The sequence below is a fragment of the Dermacentor variabilis genome, chromosome 7 (genome assembly GCF_050947875.1).
Source record: "Dermacentor variabilis isolate Ectoservices chromosome 7, ASM5094787v1, whole genome shotgun sequence".
Lineage (NCBI taxonomy): Eukaryota > Metazoa > Arthropoda > Arachnida > Ixodida > Ixodidae > Dermacentor > Dermacentor variabilis.
The window spans coordinates 72,667,451-72,686,241 of NC_134574.1; the positions used below are offsets into that span (position 1 = coordinate 72,667,451).

At 44.5% G+C, this 18,791-nt stretch overlaps 1 long non-coding RNA gene across 1 annotated transcript; it reads right to left on the bottom strand.

The window, feature by feature from the left end:
- Positions 1–11,122: 11,122 nt before the first annotated feature.
- Positions 11,123–14,190, bottom strand: LOC142587528 (uncharacterized). Its single transcript, XR_012829564.1, has 3 exons — positions 14,002–14,190; positions 12,040–12,249; positions 11,123–11,209 (listed from the first exon to the last, which is right to left on the bottom strand). It is a non-coding gene; the product is annotated as an uncharacterized LOC142587528 (long non-coding RNA).
- Positions 14,191–18,791: the final 4,601 nt, after the last annotated feature.

Sequence of the window (18,791 nt, forward strand, 5' to 3'; positions counted from 1 at the left end):
CTGACCGACCTTTCTGGAACGTAGTCCATAACTTCTCTGCATCATGACGCAAAAGTGATGATGCGCTCAGTACTAAGGTGCTTAGCGGCGCTTGTCTTGGGGTACTTGTGGCCGACGGCGAGCAATAAATAAAGCACCCAGATGAAAAAACTGTCATCTGTAGCCTTTAAATTGCTCAATGGGAAATACAGATATCTGTTATAGCGTGCTTGGGCGTTTCTAAAAGATGTTGAAGCTTCCAGACGAAAAGGTTAGTGGCATGGTTAGCGGAAGCTCAACTCCAAGGCCAAATAAGTGGCGGTATATCTATTCAGAGGAATATCAGCGCGTGCAGTTATTTTTTCGCTCCCTTTACTTAAACTTGAAATGTAAGTCAGAGGAGCCTAAAGCAGCATTCTTCTCAGCCCTGACAAGAGCAGCAGCGGACACCGATTGTGGGCGTAGGACGCTTTTCGGAAGAGTTCTTCATACGCGATTTCAACCATGTGGTCGGCAAACAGAGGTTTAGCAAGGATGCCATAATATGGTGGTTCCGCTCAAATGCATATTATGATGCTAGATAAAAACGAACGAACATTATTTGTGACTGTGAATACACAACTTGACAGTGACCGCAAACACTCGAAGAGATCACAGAAACAAGCGGTCACTGAAGCCTCAGCAAATGGCGACATGGAGACTTCTGTGAACGCGCATGCGCAGCTTGTCATCGCATTAATGTTGCATCATGCTTAGCCACTGGATATGGCAGTGAATGGTTTCGCGGCGGGCGCATTTTTTCTTTGTGCGAGATTACCCTCAATAAAGTTCGATTAAGAACGTGCAAGTTTTCATGCAAGTAACTGAGGACTGCACCCTATAACCCCGCAGGAAAGGCAAGTTCACATACTGCTAACACATAGAAAATGTTACTAGTTATGGCGTCCGCGCTTGTAAAGATCTTTCACTAAGCTTTAGGAAAGGCGAAGGACAGCAAAACTTAATTACGCAGGAGCTGTAAATTCTGTCCCACGTGCAGCACCCTCCCTCCAAACGGAATTCTCAGCAGACATGATGGCTCAAATGAAAAAAAATTCTGTGGTTCTGCTTGCCAAAATTACCAAAATATTACGAGACATGTCGTAGTGGGGGATTCAGGATAATTATAGAGCACCTGGCGCTCTTTATCACGCGCTCAATGCACCATACGGATGAGTTTTTGCATTTCGCACCGATCGAAATGCGGCCGCCGCGGCGAGAATTTCCTCCCGCGACATGGGGCTTCGCAGCACAACACCTACGAAACCACGGCGGGTGTGGTGGCTCACTGGTTATCGTTGATCCGCCGTGGCTGCCACATTCTGGTTGAGTGGGACGGCAAACTGCTCGTGTACGTTGCTTTGGGCCCACGGTAAAGATCCTCAGGTGGTGAAAACGTAATCCAGAGTGATGCACTGGTGCATCTCCTAGCCCGTGTGTTGAATGCTTCTGGACGTTGAACCTCATAACTTAATTGATTGAAAGAATACTTGACTGCACCAAATATAAAAAAAAAATAACTACGCAGTAGTTCAGAGCGCAAAACTCCAAAATAACTCCGCACTAGTTCAGTTCAAAACCGCTGAAACTGCAGAGGAGGCCCGTGAATAGAAGATACAAAAAATAATTACCGCACTTCTCGTATTTTTACAATAGAAAATTTTCACATCCAGCTCTCCTCTCACTTCTGAGAACGGTATTTAAAGCGTGGATCAGAGATGAAATCCGCGGCCGAGATGTCCCCACATACGCCTCTTCTCTAGACCCCACTTCTGGCTTGGCGCTCTTTGATCATACTTGGCCCTTGCGCCACAAAACACTATGTTCATCATCTAGACACCACTCTTTCCAGTGCACGGACGACGACGCGCTCCGGAGCGCCACCATCTTTGCGTCACGATGCGGAGAAGTGGCGAACTACGCTCGGTCGTCAATCTCACTTCTCTAACCACCATGACAAAGCACAAACTTTCGAGAAGGTTCTGGACGGGTCGTCATCAAATATCAGGGTCTAACATCTGCGTTTTTATGAGAGGCTGAATTTTGTATAGCAATTTTGTTTAGCGGGTTGCCCATTAAATCACGCAGTTCCGAGCGGACAACTACCGCAAGAAGGCCCCAGGTGTCAAGCGGGCGCTAGGTGTATCACGTGGCATGGGTGGGGCCTATTTTGAAGTCGACCGAGCACATTGAAAAATTAGTTTTGAAGAAAGACTAAGTAACAAGGATGAAAACAAATGGGCGGCCTAAGCACACCATCATCGTTACCTTAAAGTGATGACACCGGCTAAAGGAAAAGCCCAAGAAAATTGGCAACAAAATAGAGAGTATCCGAAATTGTAGACAACCAGTATTCATTAAAAAGAGAGCAGTAAAAACAGAGACAGTAAATTGGCTGCAAGGAATCGAAAGAAAAAAAGGACCATGCATATTTATAAAAATGGGAAGACATAAATGAGAAGGGAAGGCCTGTACGATAACGGAAAGGTTACACAAATGTGCCTTGATATTTTTGAGGCTCGATATGGTAGCTTAAGGACAAAAGCATATCGGAGCAACTATTCGCAACCTGAGGGATATGTCTGTTGTAGCAAAAATCTGGACACCACTCAGAATACCTAGAGGAAACGTGAAGGTAGTCACACAGTGAAACAACTAGGTAGCGTTCACCTTCGAAGGCGCTCGGATTTAAGGAGATGGAAGCATCAACCGGTCAGCAGTTGAGGTAAGTAAGAGAGGTGTAGAACATTGGTGGGAAAAAGCAGGGAAGAGACAGACATAAGCGGATCTATTAAAGGCAAATGTAGCGGTACAAGGTATACAAGTTTGGAGGAAGAAAAAAGAAAGATTAAGGTTATTTATGGGAACTGCTAGAATGAAAAGCATGTATAGCATATCTGAATAACTTAAGCACGCTAGGTGACTGTATGTCACCACCCTGTTTCGACCGCAATGCCAATAAATGATCATCATCATCGTAAGCCTCAAGTGCGGGATCTCGGGCGGCTTGCCTCGTTCTCATGAATTTCGCACTACGACGAATGGCCAGATAATTGCTCTTGTTGTCACCTAATGTCCGTTGTGGTCATCATGGCGCCGACCTCATTGTCGTAGTTTCCTTATCGAAAGACAGCCACCACATTATTTATAGTCATGGTTGCTGCTAAAGAAAGGCGGCAGAGAAAGTTTTCAGAGAACTCGACGAAAGTGAGTTAGCGCAGCGCACTAATAGACAGCATATATTAGGAACGAAAACGACGTACGCGGGTGCTCATCTCTTTCATCCGAGCATACATTCCAAAGACTGGCTTGATTTTGCATCATGCTATAAGGTTAATATAAGCGGGCCTTTTCTAAATTTATGAGTTTCTTTGATTCACACTGTTTTGCAAAATGCAACATGTAGGCGCTCTCATCATGGATCTGTATATCTACATTTTCTTTGCATTATCTTTCTCTGTATGTATATATCTGTGAATATTTGAATATTTGCCTGTTCAGCACACATAATTACGTGTACCTGCGGTTGTGGTCATTGTACCACGCTAGCTGAACAGTGCCGGGCCAGCAGCCTCTTTCAAACTCAGCTGAGCTTTGTTTTCTGCAGCCCCTCACTTCTTGAAATATAAACATAGAGTGTTATCATGAGAAGCCAACAAACACTGACACCAAGGACAACATAGGGGAAATTACTTGTGCTTAATAAATGGAATGAAGAAACGATAAATTAATGGAAATTAAAGTGGATGAAGAAACAACTTGCCGCAGGTAGGAGCCGAACCCACAACCTTCGCATTTCTCGTTTATTACATAACGAGGGCCTCGAATCCGGCAACATTGATGCCTTCAGGTAGGATTTGTGGGTTTAGTGACCGGTTGCCTTCACCCAAAAAGATCACGTTCTCGTGACGCCTGCGGCAACAAGGACGGTCCACGTCCGCAGCCAAGGTCTGTGAGTGGTGGTGCTGGCTAACACTCCCAGGGTTTACTAGTACACATAAATACCCAAGAAAGTGGACGGGGAAATAGCGCCGCGGTAGCTCAATTAGTAGAGCATCGCACGCGAAATGCGAAGGTTGTGGGTTCGGTTCCCACCTGCGGTAAGTTGTTTTTTTTTTCATCCACTTTTATTTCCATTAATATATCGTTTCTTCATTCGATTTATTAAGCACAAGTAATTTCCCCAATGTTGTCCTTGGTGTCAGTGTTTGTTGGCTTCTCATGATATGACTAACAAAAATCGGGCCCCTCGGTTAACCCCCTTTCTTCTCGTTTAAACATAGAGCGAGTTATTTATTTGTTAGTTTATTTATTTATTTTGTGATCACAGGGCTGTTCCTGTGCCCCCTGAATGCTAGCGTTCCCCAAATTCGGTTTTCAACAACAATGTTTCAGTACTTAGAGGGACAAATTCTTTCGGAGTCAGGCCGATTTCGCAGTAAGCTAGGGACCTAGAGGGTAGTAAAAAAATCAGGCGAGCAATAAAGGCAGGTAGGTTAACCAGGGTCAACCCGGTTAGCTACCCTACCTTTAGAAACCTAACTCCACGCGTGCCCCTACAACCTTATGAGGAAAAAAAAGGCTCTGTGGTCGACCTTCCCTGCCTGCATTGCTCACTGAGTCCTGTGACCTGCGTTTCGCCTTTCTACAAAAGTTATTGCAAAAAGTGTGACTATTTCAGACTTACGCTTTCTTCGCTCTGCGCAAATACGTTTCGCTTCTCAAGAATGACTGTAATTGGAACGCGTTACATAAGCCAAACTTGGGGTCTCAACTTTCAATTTCATTTTGCTTACTCATCTGAGCTTCTTTGCGTAATCCGTTTCTTGCGTTACGCTGAAGCAAGTATTTCTGATTTACTCTTTTTCGCAAATTTTGACTGGAATGCTACTTTGTGCAGGATGAAATAGGGACAAGCGACGGGGCTGTTTACGTGGAGCGAAAATATGGAAACGTGTGCGCGTGGAAACGTGTCAGGTTTCACACGAAAGCCGAGAACTTGTGCTGCATTTCGTCGTCCAATTTGGATTACCTGAAACATCGAAAAAGAGAAAAAGCACCTGTCTTTTTGGCTCGCCTTGACGACTGAGTTGTCGTCAACAAGTGCCATTATTTCATCTTTCTTCAACGTAGTAAGCATGGACGCCGTGTCATAAGAATAGCCAGGTATGGAGTTACATAGAAAGAAAAAGAATACAAGGGCAATCTTTTCGTACCCCGCGTTCTTACACTGCCCGGAGAAACATATTCGATTGATGTTGGGTTTCACCGCATTAGAACATGAGCAATGTATTTAGTTCTCCTTTTTACGATGCCTACTGAATCCCCTGTCATATCAGCCTCGCGTTCGTTTCATGTCAAAGCCGTGTAATGCTGTCCAAATGTCGTGTCTCTTCTCATGAAACAAACGCTGTCTTTGGCTGATAATTTATATTTGCTTTCGGGGGATGTTTGCGAAACGGATCGCCTTTTTTGTGGCACAGAGATGTATCTTCTAGCGAAAACAGCTCCAAACGCTGGTCGGCGAGTTCAAAGTAAATATCCGCTCTTTACCGAGAAACAGCAAGATATGTAATACCAGAAAAATCAAATTCCTCTGTTTACTTGCCTAATACACTGGCTATGGGGCACGCCATAGTAAAGAAGAGAGGAATAATTTTGATCGCCTTGGTTTTTTCAACGCGCACCTACAGAGGAGCACACGAGAGCTTTTGTATTCTGTCCCCATCGCAATGCAACTACCGCGGTCGGGATCAGACGCGGCACAGCAATCGTATTAATCGAGTATGCATTGCTGCAAATTCCATTCTGGCTTATTTGACGTTACCCGTTGCTGTTATAACCCATCGGTTGATTTTTTTGCCTTTGGAACGAACAATGTTGCCTGAAATGTGAGAGGTGACTTCGCCGCGATTAGTGAGAGGTGCTACATTGAACGGTATATGATATATTTGCCGTAAGCATGTGCAGAATTAGCATAAAAATACCACTCGGAAACCTTGGGCACTATAACGTAAACTATTCTATTTTATTCCAATTCTGCAATCAGCCCTACGCGATTGGTAACAGACTTTTCTGGACCACCCTCACTTCACCTGTCTGTCACGCGACGTCATGAAAACCGCGATAGCTCCCCATCTGATATCATATGTACACACTGATTATGCATGATTAGACCGAACACACGAAAAGTAGTTATTTTGATTCGATGCTTTATAGCCATTAGCCCTCGGCTATTGGTGAAAACCTTTCGGGCTGCACTCACTTCACCGGCCTGTCACGCTACGTCACAAAACTGCGACTACTCCCCCCGTCAAAGTGACGTGTACGCGTTAAAGATGCATTATTATGCCAAACAAAACTGAATTTTCTTCTGAATAGCCGCAGGCTGCCCCGTTCCGAAAGGAATACAAGGTGGCTGCCGCTGATCGCTCAGGCACTGGCTACTCAAACCAGCTGAAAAACATGGTTTTATTTGCTTATTATGAAACTTTTTGCGTGGCCCTGTAACGTTTTCGAGCATTTTCAGCACGTTTACGACCTCGTTCTTCCAACTCTTCGTTGCTGAAGATCCGTTTTACCGTCATTCTTAAGGTTCCGTTGCATGCCACCGAGATTTTCCACCGGCCACCGCAAGCTAAGTCAGGGAAAGTAGACCAATCGCAGACGCTGGCACCACCCTCTTCATCCGGTCATCGATTTTCAGTGCACTGGCTCGGCCCTATCGAATCCCTTTCCACTTGAGCGTGCTCCTCGCCTATTGTGAGCCAATTAGATAAAACAAGCTGCACAGTGTAGGAAATGGTATTCGTTTATCAAGCAAACAAAAGTGACCTCCTATAGACGAGGAGAGCGTTTGATTGGTCTGTTCAGACAACCCTGCGGGTGAACGCCCGATACTTGCATCGGTGTTTACGCAACTTTGACGTCAGGAGATCGGAATAAAAACATATTGGAATAGTTTTACGTTATAGGACCCCTTAATGCGTCAGAGGACGACACGACTAACTCATGCATAAAGTCTTCTTGAGGATTCATAACTGAGGTGCGAATATCAAAACTCACAACTGCCAAGAATTTGTCTTAAAGACCGAGTGTATAAAACAGCATAGCGTTCAAGTTTCAATTGCCGTTGTTCACTAGAGAAAAGTGCAGCAAAATGCAGCTACACTGGAGTTGCTTTCGCGCCTGCGAATATTAAAATTTAGTCAGAGAGCCACTGTCCCCGATATATTCCAGTCTATTTGTGACAAGTTCATGGAAGCTATCGGCAGGAACCTGTGGCTACGCATAAGATGTGCAGGACGGTACATACACTTCATTCATAACACAATAAGGACGGTTTACAATAGTATAGCTTCAAAAAAGTGGTAAGAGCAAAATATGAAAAAAAAACACGTATAAGTTGTTCCTTGTAATATGAACCAGATAACAACAGAAGAAACTAGCTCCTAACCCACTGCTGCAACTAGTATGTCACCAATTACTTTTGTTTATCTCTGAATGTTTGCGCTATGTCTGCGGGTGAGGAAGTTCCAGACATTCCCGTCTTATGTGCTCACAATTTCCCACATTGTTTGCGACGCCAATCGGAGCAGCTATTGACGTCAGAAGGGAAACGTTATACTACGCATTCGCATTGGCCGTCCGCGTGCAAACTACGCACAAAGAACAGCGAATACATTGTTCCGTGAGCTGGCACTCTAAGCCTTAACCCGAATCAGTCTACGCATGCTCGCGAGTCCAGGACGAAACAGCAAACATCAAAGACGATGCGGTGTAGTATATCCGCTCACGTAGTCGCTTTCGATTGCTGAGGCTTTGCACAGCTCGCGCATAAAAGAAAGGAAGTCCTTGTTGTACTAAGCTCGCTGCGTTGCAGAGCCTTGTGATAGCTGAGGAAAACGCGGGTTCCTCTGCCTTGTCTATAGGGTGCAACTCCGAGGACGATTGTTTACATCCGGGACTTGATTTTCCGGGCCTACGAAACTGCTTCCCGAAATGTGCCGTGCCTCCGAAAGTCGGGTTTCCTTTAACCAGCGGCCGTGAAGTGCATACAAAACAGTACTTGAAGCAGACAAATTCTTGCTATTCCGCAAGCGCCCGCGTAGTGCATATAGAACAGAACTGAAAGCGGAGGAACTCTTACTATATGGTAGGTAGTAAAATAACGTAACAAAATTAAACATAGAGCTTCGGCACCAACGCAGATCTTCAAAATGGAAAGTAGAGGATTTCTAGTGAGCGCTTTCACTGAAGTAAAAAAAAAAGCGGCATCAGCCACGCCTTTTTTAATATGGCGAAAGCGGCTAACGTATGACATGCAACAGCTCGCGCTCAAGATTAGTGCAACATTCGTAGAAATCTTTTTTTTTATTTTTTAATTCAGCTATTTGTGTTGTCGTGCTGTTTTTGACCAGAGCACATCTCATAAGGGCATCGAACACTCTTGGCTCCTCCCGGTAAACAGAAGGTGAAACTTAGACAGGAAGATCAGCCAGTGTACGGCAAGACGTGGCTAGCTACGTTTCCTCTTTATTATTCACAAATTCTTCAGTTTTCTTACAGAAAACTGTTTTGCTTCACAACAGATTAAAAAAAGAAGACTGAACGAACCGTACGCATACACAGGGTAAAACGCGCGACATTTCTTAAAGCTAGCACGGCATACATTGCACACGTTCTCTTAGGACGTGCTGAATTTGCTGAATTTGTTGCATATTCTGCGGCCGGAGAATATTGGCAGTTTCGCCAGAAGGGGGGCGAAAAGCATCGACAGCGATTTGCATGTTTTAGCGTTTTGTTTCGACTCCTCGGTCTGAATTCTTCCTATAGAACGCAGGTGCAACACGTTTTTTCAATGCAACGCGCAAGGGAAGTCCTGATGCTCAGGAGGAACAACGCCCTGCGCAGCTGCCGGGCGTTTCACAACGCTGGCGGGACGAAAGGCGCTGCCGATGGCGATGCAGGCGTCTCACCGCATTGGTGTCCGACGTGAGACCGACGGGAAAGAGGCCGGCGTTACTCAGCGCCCGGTGAAATACAACGTTATGTTGGCGTTTGCTGCTTGTTCCGCTCAGGGCTGTACTTGCAAATAGCAGCTCAGTAGAGCGCTGGTGTGCCTACAGCGCGTGCGCGCGTGGCACTAGTATTAGCAGCGGAAGTCCGAAGCCCGCCCTGGCTGCGCCGCCGAGGCAGTTGAGCGCAGCGTTGACGGCGCGTCCACTTCGTCGACTTCGCAACCGAATGGCATTCTGTGTGTATGGTGACCCTCTCGCCTTCCGCGCGCGAGCTGCGCATGCGTCGCCTAGTTGGACTGCACAACACCGGTGGTGGCGGTGGCCATGTTCGTGCGAATACAAGTCTAGTGTCTGCATATATCGCCACCAGTCGGCAAAGGTGTGTGCCTGGTCTGACTCGAAAAGTCGGAGGTTATATGAAAATGATGAAAGCTAAAGAAAACAAAACTTCAAGAAAGGTTTATTGCCACGTTCAAGAAAGAGAAATCCCCAAGAGACTGGCGAGAAGGCATCCGTGATAGAGTCGATAGCTTGTATTCGTTGCACTCAAATTTCATGTTTTCTTCGTGTGCCAGCTGTGGCTCCAGTTGTTAGGAAGAAGTTGTCTCACTATTGTCGGGAACCGCATACGGAGAATTAATATAGTGTTAACCGAGACCTACACAAGCTTATCTGAATTTATGTGCACCAAGCCCGAAGACTCATAGACAGGTGTGAAATCATACATACAAATAAACACCAATATTAGAGCAACAGAAAGCGACATATAATTAGCTATATCCGCAGTTGTGAATTATGCATATATAACAAAATATGGAAGTTAAGGAAAACTACTCAGTCAACAGCTTACACCAAAGTTATGTTGTCATATATCGACACCAATGTCGCAATTTGGTTAAAGTTTCTGAATTGTGTGAACAAGCTTTTAACATCGCTAATCGTATTCACAATAATCTAGTTACGCAGCTCTAAAGCACATGTTTCTTTTGTGGTATAGTGTGCTAAATTGAAACATGCGCCTTTCATTGAACTACATTATCAAAACTACAATATAGTGCCAAGCTAACGTCATTGGCATCAAAAACTTGTGTAATTTAATTCAATCCATACGTCACTGCAGCTCTGAGCGGCACAGTAGTTTAGCGGCCACTCCACGAGTTCGTGAGGCTACGAGAGCGTGGAATTAGTTTAAAGAACACGTTGTATGAAACGCCACTGAGGCAACAAAAGAAGACGGATGACGCCCAGCGCACTGCAGTTCACGTTGAAATGAATTATTTTCCAATGGAGAACAACATATAACTATACATGGTCCCTACCTCACCCTAAATTCATGCCGAGCGAACATTGAAAGGCGCTGTATTTTACGTTTTTTTTTTTGCAGTATGAAAATCAAGCTGTGCGTTACAATCAAGGGCGTGTAGGAATCTAAAGGACACGGTAGTTTAGAAACCCCTACAAAAATTTTTAGTAACATTTTATAAACCGTCTTTAGACAAATGTTACTAGAACCTATCGACATTCTATAAACCGTCTTTAGACACCGTAACAACTTCCTAGTAACCTCCTACCGACTATTGGCCACCGATATTGAATTGAAAGTATAGATATAAAATGTCGATAGAATTTTTACCGACTGCTTATTATCTTATGTCGGTAGAAAGTGCCAACTGTGAAGCGACTTTTTATTGACTACCTTTATACATCCTAACAACATGCTAGTAACATCCTGTCGACTATTCGCCACAGACAAATAGTTGACAGGATGTTACTAGGAAGTCGTTAGGACGTATAAAGGTGGTTAATAAAAAGTCGCTTCACAGTTTTTAGAAAGTACATAAAAATTTTATTCAGAGGTAATTACTTTTGCAATTATATATTGCAAAAATAAGCTTTAATTATCTCTGAATAAAATCTTTATTTACTTCCTAAAAACTGTGCAGCGACTATTTATTAACCACCTTTATATATCCTAACGACTTGCTAGTAACATCCTGTCAACTATCTGTTTGTGGCGAATAGCGATTGCCAAGTGGCTAGGTGTGACATGCAACAGAAGAAGACAGGTTTACATTTGTGCTTGAACACATCTATTTAATATCCCCGGGCTAGTAATGAGGACGAGTTCTCCAGCTGCCCTGGAAGTAGGCTGAAATGTTGCGTTGTGTAGTCTAGAAAAGAGAAGAAAAAAGGCAATATATTAGTTTTGCTACAGTGACATTGCAACACACCATGCATCTGTTTCTTAAAAAGGAAGTGCACAAGACAAATTTTCAACCCTGTGAGCTCTAAACATCTCCACCTGTTTTTTGCAAAGTCCTAAAATGCATGAAATGACTGAATTAGTGCATTAGAGCTGGGAGCGTGATGAATGTGCGTAACACCAACAGATGCATGACACATAAGCTCTATCATACCAATTGTCATCTACAAACAAAAGCTGTAAATCAACTTCAGTTTAATGAACTTCGATATTCGTATTGTGACCAGTACATGGAAGTTTCATGTGTGAATTATCTTAGCAAGGCAAGGTGCCACTCAGAACTGTGCTGCAGCTTTGCTTGGGCACAGGTACATAGAAGAGTTGACTTTTGTGTTGCACTTAAGAACCACGAAATGATACAAGCAACATGTAAGCAGTTGAACAGGCATTATGGACGTTCTACAGCAAGATTAGAAAATGCCTTTGCTGTGCAGGCAGACATTGTCAAAGCGAGCTTGTTACTAAACATGTTAGCTTTCCACAAGACAGGATATTATATTATCAGTGCATTCATATGACCAGGGCCTCTATCACAAAAATACATATGCCAACAGTAATGACAATTTTCTAGTTATGGTGGCAAAGCTTGCATTATAATATGCTGTTATAATCAGGTTAATAGCTATTTTAGCTGGAAAGAAAGGAGTATACCCTAAGATAGCACTGAAATTGCCATGAAAGGAGTTTTGTTGAAAACTGCACAAAGAATATTAAGATGCTTCTTTGTGACACACACACTTAGTGTGGTGTTGACCTTCTTGGAATCCAACGGATCCTTCTGTGGAAGGCATTTGACAGCCGCCCAAAGAAGCGCCTCCCTTCAACGTCTTCTATTGAAAAAGGGGCTTTAAGGAGGCCCTCCGCGAAGTGAAAGCCTGAGTTGTTAGCATCCAGGCACAGCCTCTTCAGCAGGTCCTTTTCAACATATACACCGCCACCGATGTCTACCTGTGAAACAATACAAGCACAGATTCATTTTATACACGTATGATCAAGGAATGGTTAGGAAATAGGGTAAGGTTTGCAAAAACCCAAGTAGCTGCTCTTGTTGATTCGGTTTAAAGAACAAAGCAGCCTTACGTATACCATACATGCATTGTACTGAGCTGTGTACTTTTACGTAAGACTAGAAAGTATTGGGAACTTCAATGCGAAAGAAAGACATGCATCTGCCTAGAACTAAGCAAATGTGTGCCACCCCTTGACACAGAGTGAGATCTGGTGCTGTTTTAGTGATTAGCAGACATTGAAAGCTTCAAGCCTCATCGAGTATTGGGCCAAGCTGTGCTCGAGAACTATCAAACAAGATGCAGTTGTCTTCACATACAATTCTGACTTCCCTTTGCAGACATACAGTTTTCAATTTACTGACTGCACTTGGGTGTAAAGATTTTGTCTGACAGAGCGAATAAGCCACATACAGAAGCAGCATTTTCATAGTTAGCATAGTCTTTAATAGGTACTGATACCTTCAATTTAGAAAGCCCTGTACATTGGGCCTCATCAAACTAATTTCATAAAAGGTTTGTCAAGGTAGAAGCATAGAACTTTATAGTCATTAGAAGACAGGTGAAAGGAGTCAATTATTGCAATTATTACTGAAAATTAAATTTTAGACAGCTCATCCCAATGAGAAATTGATGCAAGCAGTTTGTACATGACATGTCACATAAGCATTTAGATATCAAAAATACGGATTAGAGAAAACCTTCCCTTAGAGGTTTATTAGTGCAAGCAGCCATGCCCTCCAGGAGACATAACTTCTTTTCCTGTAGGCAGAAAGAGGCTCGAGTATTTTATTGACACATATATGTGCCCATGCATATATGTTATCTCTGTTGTAAACTTTTTTTTCATGTACATGCAAGATGTGTTTATAACATCTCATTGTGCACAAAATTTGCGTAATAATTTAAAGACCGCGACTTTGTAGCGATGCTATTCCTTTTCGCTATTCGTTAGTAGTCTCGACCGACGCCCCGGCCCGTGCTACGTACTGCAACTGCCGGCCGTTAGCGGTGGGCGAGAAGAGTGATATAGAATCGCAGTCTTTAAATTATTACGCACTGCCGTAACCTACGATTGCAAGAGCTGACATCTCGTTATTAAGATTTGGTTGGTCTGTGTTTTTTAAGGGCCGGCGTCTGATTGAAATGTCTAGATTAAAAATAAACCTCGTTATTGTAATATCGGCCTATATACGCTCTATAACATAGAAGAGAAATACGCGAAGACACTGAAGAACATAAATACACACAGGTTCTCGCGACGCGGACCTCCAAACCGAACTGTATACATACAAAAACCTTCATACAAGCTTCTATCTGCTTAAGCGTCAAACATCGCAATCGTGTGTCAACGCGCGAAGACCATGATACATCGACGTATACATTACAGATGTACTGTACTTGCGGGAATGCCTATATAGCGAATAACTTCTTGCCAGGAAACTACCGAACGAACACCAACTTTCAATGTGTTTTCATAATTGTGTGCCCATTCAGGCATAGCAATCAAGGCGGGTAGCAGAATGAAAGTACGCTGTAACATGAGAGGAAGCTTTCGTGAAATTGCTTGCTAAATGTGCACAGCAACATGGCTAACATACGATAGGAAAGCGCTTTGCTCTAGCTAGTTACACAACGCTCATTACGTAAATCATAAGCTTCAAGAATGCGCGCAAGCGCCAAACTTGCTTACCTTTCAAGACTTGGCAAACGCTCCTTCGTCTAACAGGTACAGAGGCACCGACGTTTCTCTGGCGCAAGCACTGTAGAACTTCCGATGAACTCCAGCTCCACAAAAGCACAACCTTCAACAGTCTTCCATACACTACGATTCGAAGCCCCAGTACCAGACTTTTTCACGAGAGCGCGGGCAGGCAGAGGCAGCTCGACAGAACAAAGGCAGCTCGGACGGGCGCTGTACTAGGGCACTCACTGTCGACACTGGTGGATCGCTCGAAACACACGGCGAACTAATGGCGTTACACGAGTCCGGAGGGTTCGGGATGGCTACTGCACACGACAAGGAGCACATTTTGTCTAGGCACTTCTAAAATATAACTCAAAGAGCACCTAAATGCAAGGAGCATTCACTACAACCAACGTGGTGTGTCAACCAAACAAATACTACCGTAGCGCCACTCTGCAGTTTTTAGAAAAATGTATCTTAAATGAAAAAATTGCGTGTTTTTTCCTAATAACATTTCGTAGGGTCTTTTAATAGATTTGTTGGGTCCAAAAGTGTGTATATTGTACTTTGTGATACGAAGTTTAAGGAAATGTATATATAATAAAAACGAAGCGGATGTTGCCTTCAAGATTCGCAATTGCTTCAGGTGCATGCAGCTTGCAAAAGCACGGCCTTCGAGATCAGACTTTGTCACTCAAAGGAAGCCGTAGCTGGGAGGCGGACAGGCATTTAGGCCCCAATCGTTGGGTTTACAGTGTCTAGGTAGGCTTCCTTATTTATAAAGAATATACAGGGACTTAAGCCGAACGATGAGCGAGTTATACAGACACACGCGGTACGATTCGGTCTCCGATCCGACGTGCGGCGCTGCATGCTCCGGCGATTCGCGGGGGGGGGGGGGGGGGGGGGGGGGCACACGTTGCGTGCACATGTGCAATGTGCACATGGCGTGCATCCGAAAGATTGAGCGGCCCGTGAGCTCCCCCCACATCCAGCTCCCCAGCTTGAGTTCATATCCACGTCGAGAAACGCAATATAAACAGCTCTGCACAACACTGCTTCGCTTTACGCGAACACTGTCGATAAAATTATCGCCCTGCGAGTGACAGAACACTTCACGACGGCGCCTTGTCCACTGACGGCTCCACTAAAGGCAGCGATAGGGCCGGTAGGCATAGCTAGGCGGACGCTGCGGCCGACGGCGCTTGCGATCCAGCCCGAGCTCGTCGAAGAGTGCTTATTTTTGCCAAAACAATTAACACTGTACACATTAGGTCGGTCGTACTTAAATACAATTGGTTTACTCGACGCAGTCGTTGCGAAGGGCAAACGTGCAAGCGAAGCGAGCGTCCTCGCTCAGACGGTCGGTGTGTGATGTCTGCCCGCGAAATGCCCTCGCGTTGCGCCTCCCGATCTCGCCAGTCGTCCGTTCCCGCGCTTCGGCACGGCAAAACACCTCGATTCGGGCTGCCGTTTCGGCGCGTCGGACGCCGGGTCGGACAGCGAATCGGACCGTGTGTCTCCCGCTTTGGTTGGCGAACACAAGCCGATCAGCGCGCTGTCCGTGCAGCTCCGTCTGCTTGCAATGGTGCATGGCCTACGGACTTCTTTGACACCTAATGAGCACGAATTCATGATCACCGCTCATATGCACGCTTGCCATGACGCTAGCTGTTGTGTTTTCGAGAATACGTGCCCTCATGTTGAATTGGTGGGACCATATTTCCTCTTAGCGTCCGGTATTAGAAGCACTTTTTTTCTATGAACATTCTACTATCATCTGTTACTAGGAAGTTGATTAAAAATTAGGAAAACAGTTACTGTGCAAAAAAGCATTTTTTTTAAAGCAGCCAGTCTTTGCATGATCATTTATAGTTGAGATTATGTTATCTGTTCATTTCTCACTAAATCATTTTTAACAACTTTCTAGTAACCAGTGTTACTAGAAAGTTGATTGAAAATTGAGCAAATTTACACCTGTGCATGAAACAAGACTGCCTTGCACCAGCCATGTTCACTGAATAATTATAACCTTATTTAATAATATTCATGCATGTTTTGTAACTTGGGTTATGTACTTTAAGAACATAATTATTTTTATTGACTTCCTATTGAATGGTGTTTCTAAAAAGTTAAAATAGTGTGTCTTAACTTTCTAGTAACTTTCTTTTTACATACTGAAGTTAGAAAAGAAGCAACCAACTTTCTTTTGACAAACGTTACTAAAAAGTAAAAGTCAATAGGATGTTACTAAAGTTGATAGGAAGTTGATAAAAGTTCTAAAGAAAGTAAGGAAGTATTTTTGTATGGGAAGTCTGCAAACTCGCTCTACCCGTCTGCGTAATACGCGCCGTCGTGCATGTGCATTCGCGTTCGACTCCCGTCACGCCCACGTTGTACTCCTACAGTCCAGTACTCATATCCGTCCGCTGTCACTACGCCTGACGCTGCCATCATCCGCTCCAGCCATTCAACCATAACTTGCGTGCCTATGCGCGGCAACCTACTGCAGACTATCGCTAGAGGTGTTCACACTCGAGCCCACAAACACTCGCCGGTCACAGGGAGCCTTATACTGTGTTTGATTACAAATCAGGACGCTACGGATGATCGAGCAACATTTCGCATGCTTGCAATCACCACCGAAAAGTAGCTGCATTTCAAACGACAGCAAGTTATTCGCAGTAGGCTTGTTAATTTGGTCCCATACATTCACTTCATCCGTTACTGTCACAAAAACATACGAAAGGAATATTCCACATAGAGGACATCGCAGGTCTCATTGGCAATCGCAGAACGGCGAGCGGAAAGACACATTTACCTCGCCGCACATATTGCGCAACTTCCAGAGCGCATCACTCGGATTAGGGACTGACACATAGGGGGTCATGTAATGGTAGCGCGAAGCGCACAGATAAAACGTTATTTGACGCAACGCTAACTCTCTATGTTGCAGTCCTGATATAGCACGAAGTTTTTGTGTCGAAGACGTTCAAGGTGAACGGCCAGTTCACTTCCGAATGCGCGCAGCGTCACGTTTTCTGGACCGAACAACTTACATAGCTTCACGAGAACTGGCATTTAGGCGTCTTTCTAAGGATACATGGTGAAAAAAAGTACAACTTTACACGGACAAAAAAAAAAGAACACACACACACCGGCGCACACTCACAAGTACATTTTATTTGTAGGCATCACAATATCAACGCATTTCAAACATTTCAAAAGTAACGGACAATCAAGAGTATCGCCAACGTGACCACGCTTCCCAGGGTCACGTGTACATGCCATCGAAAGATGTCCGTGCAATGTTTCGATGTATATAGCTTCTGCAGCGTTTTCTGCTATGGGAGAAAGGGAGTACAGGTGGATATGCACGGCCACCAATCGAAGTGAAGATCATCAGCACACGCACATGTTCAAGCTAACTCCCACGCACTCCTCACCGCTTGTTTTCACACTTAGAGAAGGAGTGCCGCCGACTGCGTTTGTTGACGGGTTCGCAGAATTGCTAAATTGGAGAAATGTGCAAACAGCTGCATAAGCAGTTCGTCTTGGAACGAGATGACTGAACATGCAAATGTTGGCGCGTACAGGGGTGAGTGGCTTATCAATAATAAATAATGATGGACAGAACCTAAAAAGTGATCAGTCATTCGGCAGATATGTAAATCACAGGTGAAGACTCTGAGTAGCAGCTGGCTTCAGTCATTTACACCCGCCGTGATTTCTTAGCGGCTACGGTGTTGGGCTGCCAAGCAAGAAGTCGCGGGGTTGAATCCCGGCCACAGCGGCAGCGCTTCGAAGGGAGCGAAATGCGAAAACACGTCTGTACTTCAATTGAGGTGAAAGTTAAAAAAAAACCCGGGTGGTTCAAATTCTCTGAGTCCCGCACTACGGCGTGCTCTCGTAATGAGATCGTGGCTTTGGCCGGTAAATGCCCATAACTTTTGTTTGACTTCATTTATCTTATTTCGGGTTCATGAAAAGCCGCGTGTGGGCATCCAGATTAATATTCTCTATGCTAGTACAATGAAGATTGTTTACACCAAAAAATCAATTTCACTGGGGAACGATAAAGGCATTTATGACATGCTCATTAAGCGGGATGAAAGCACCTATAAAGCCTTCTAAGTACTCTTGAAGCGCTTAAAGCGATTACGAAGATGGTTGTTGAGCTGGCACCATATTGCGAGCAAATTGTTCTTCATGCAGCAGTCGGCGCAGGCAATATCCCGGTAAACTGCCGATGACTAGCAATTTCAGTGCTTCGTGTTCACCACGGCTTTCTTGTATATATATATATATGAACAGCCACACCCTTGGTCATGTAGATATACTATCTTTTGTTCTGGAATATTATGGAGAAGTTATTGTCCATTTATATTTTCTTTGGTGACCGCAGCGTGACACTGAGAGAGAGGGAGGAACGAAAAGGGAAAGGTTTCAAGGAAGGGGTGTTAGGTTAAGGCAGGCGCAGCCATGACGGTACCGTGACGCCCGAAAAGCCGGGTTTATGTTTGTTTGTGCTATCTAGAAACCTCAATCCTGCAAGGGGGCGCCTTCATAGAGAGAGCGGAACGCGCCACTATTGAACGCGGTGGAAGCCGTCTCGCTTAGGTGCATCCGCGGCGTATTGTGTTTTTGGTGAATCGCACTTGTACGTAGAGAAACGCGCTCTTGTTCTGCGTGAGATTGCGCCTTCGGAGTTCCTTCTTTGAACCCCTGCTTAGTCATTGTTTCTTGTCTTTTTGTTTACTCGCTTTCACCACTCCACGCAGAGCCGCTTCCTTCCA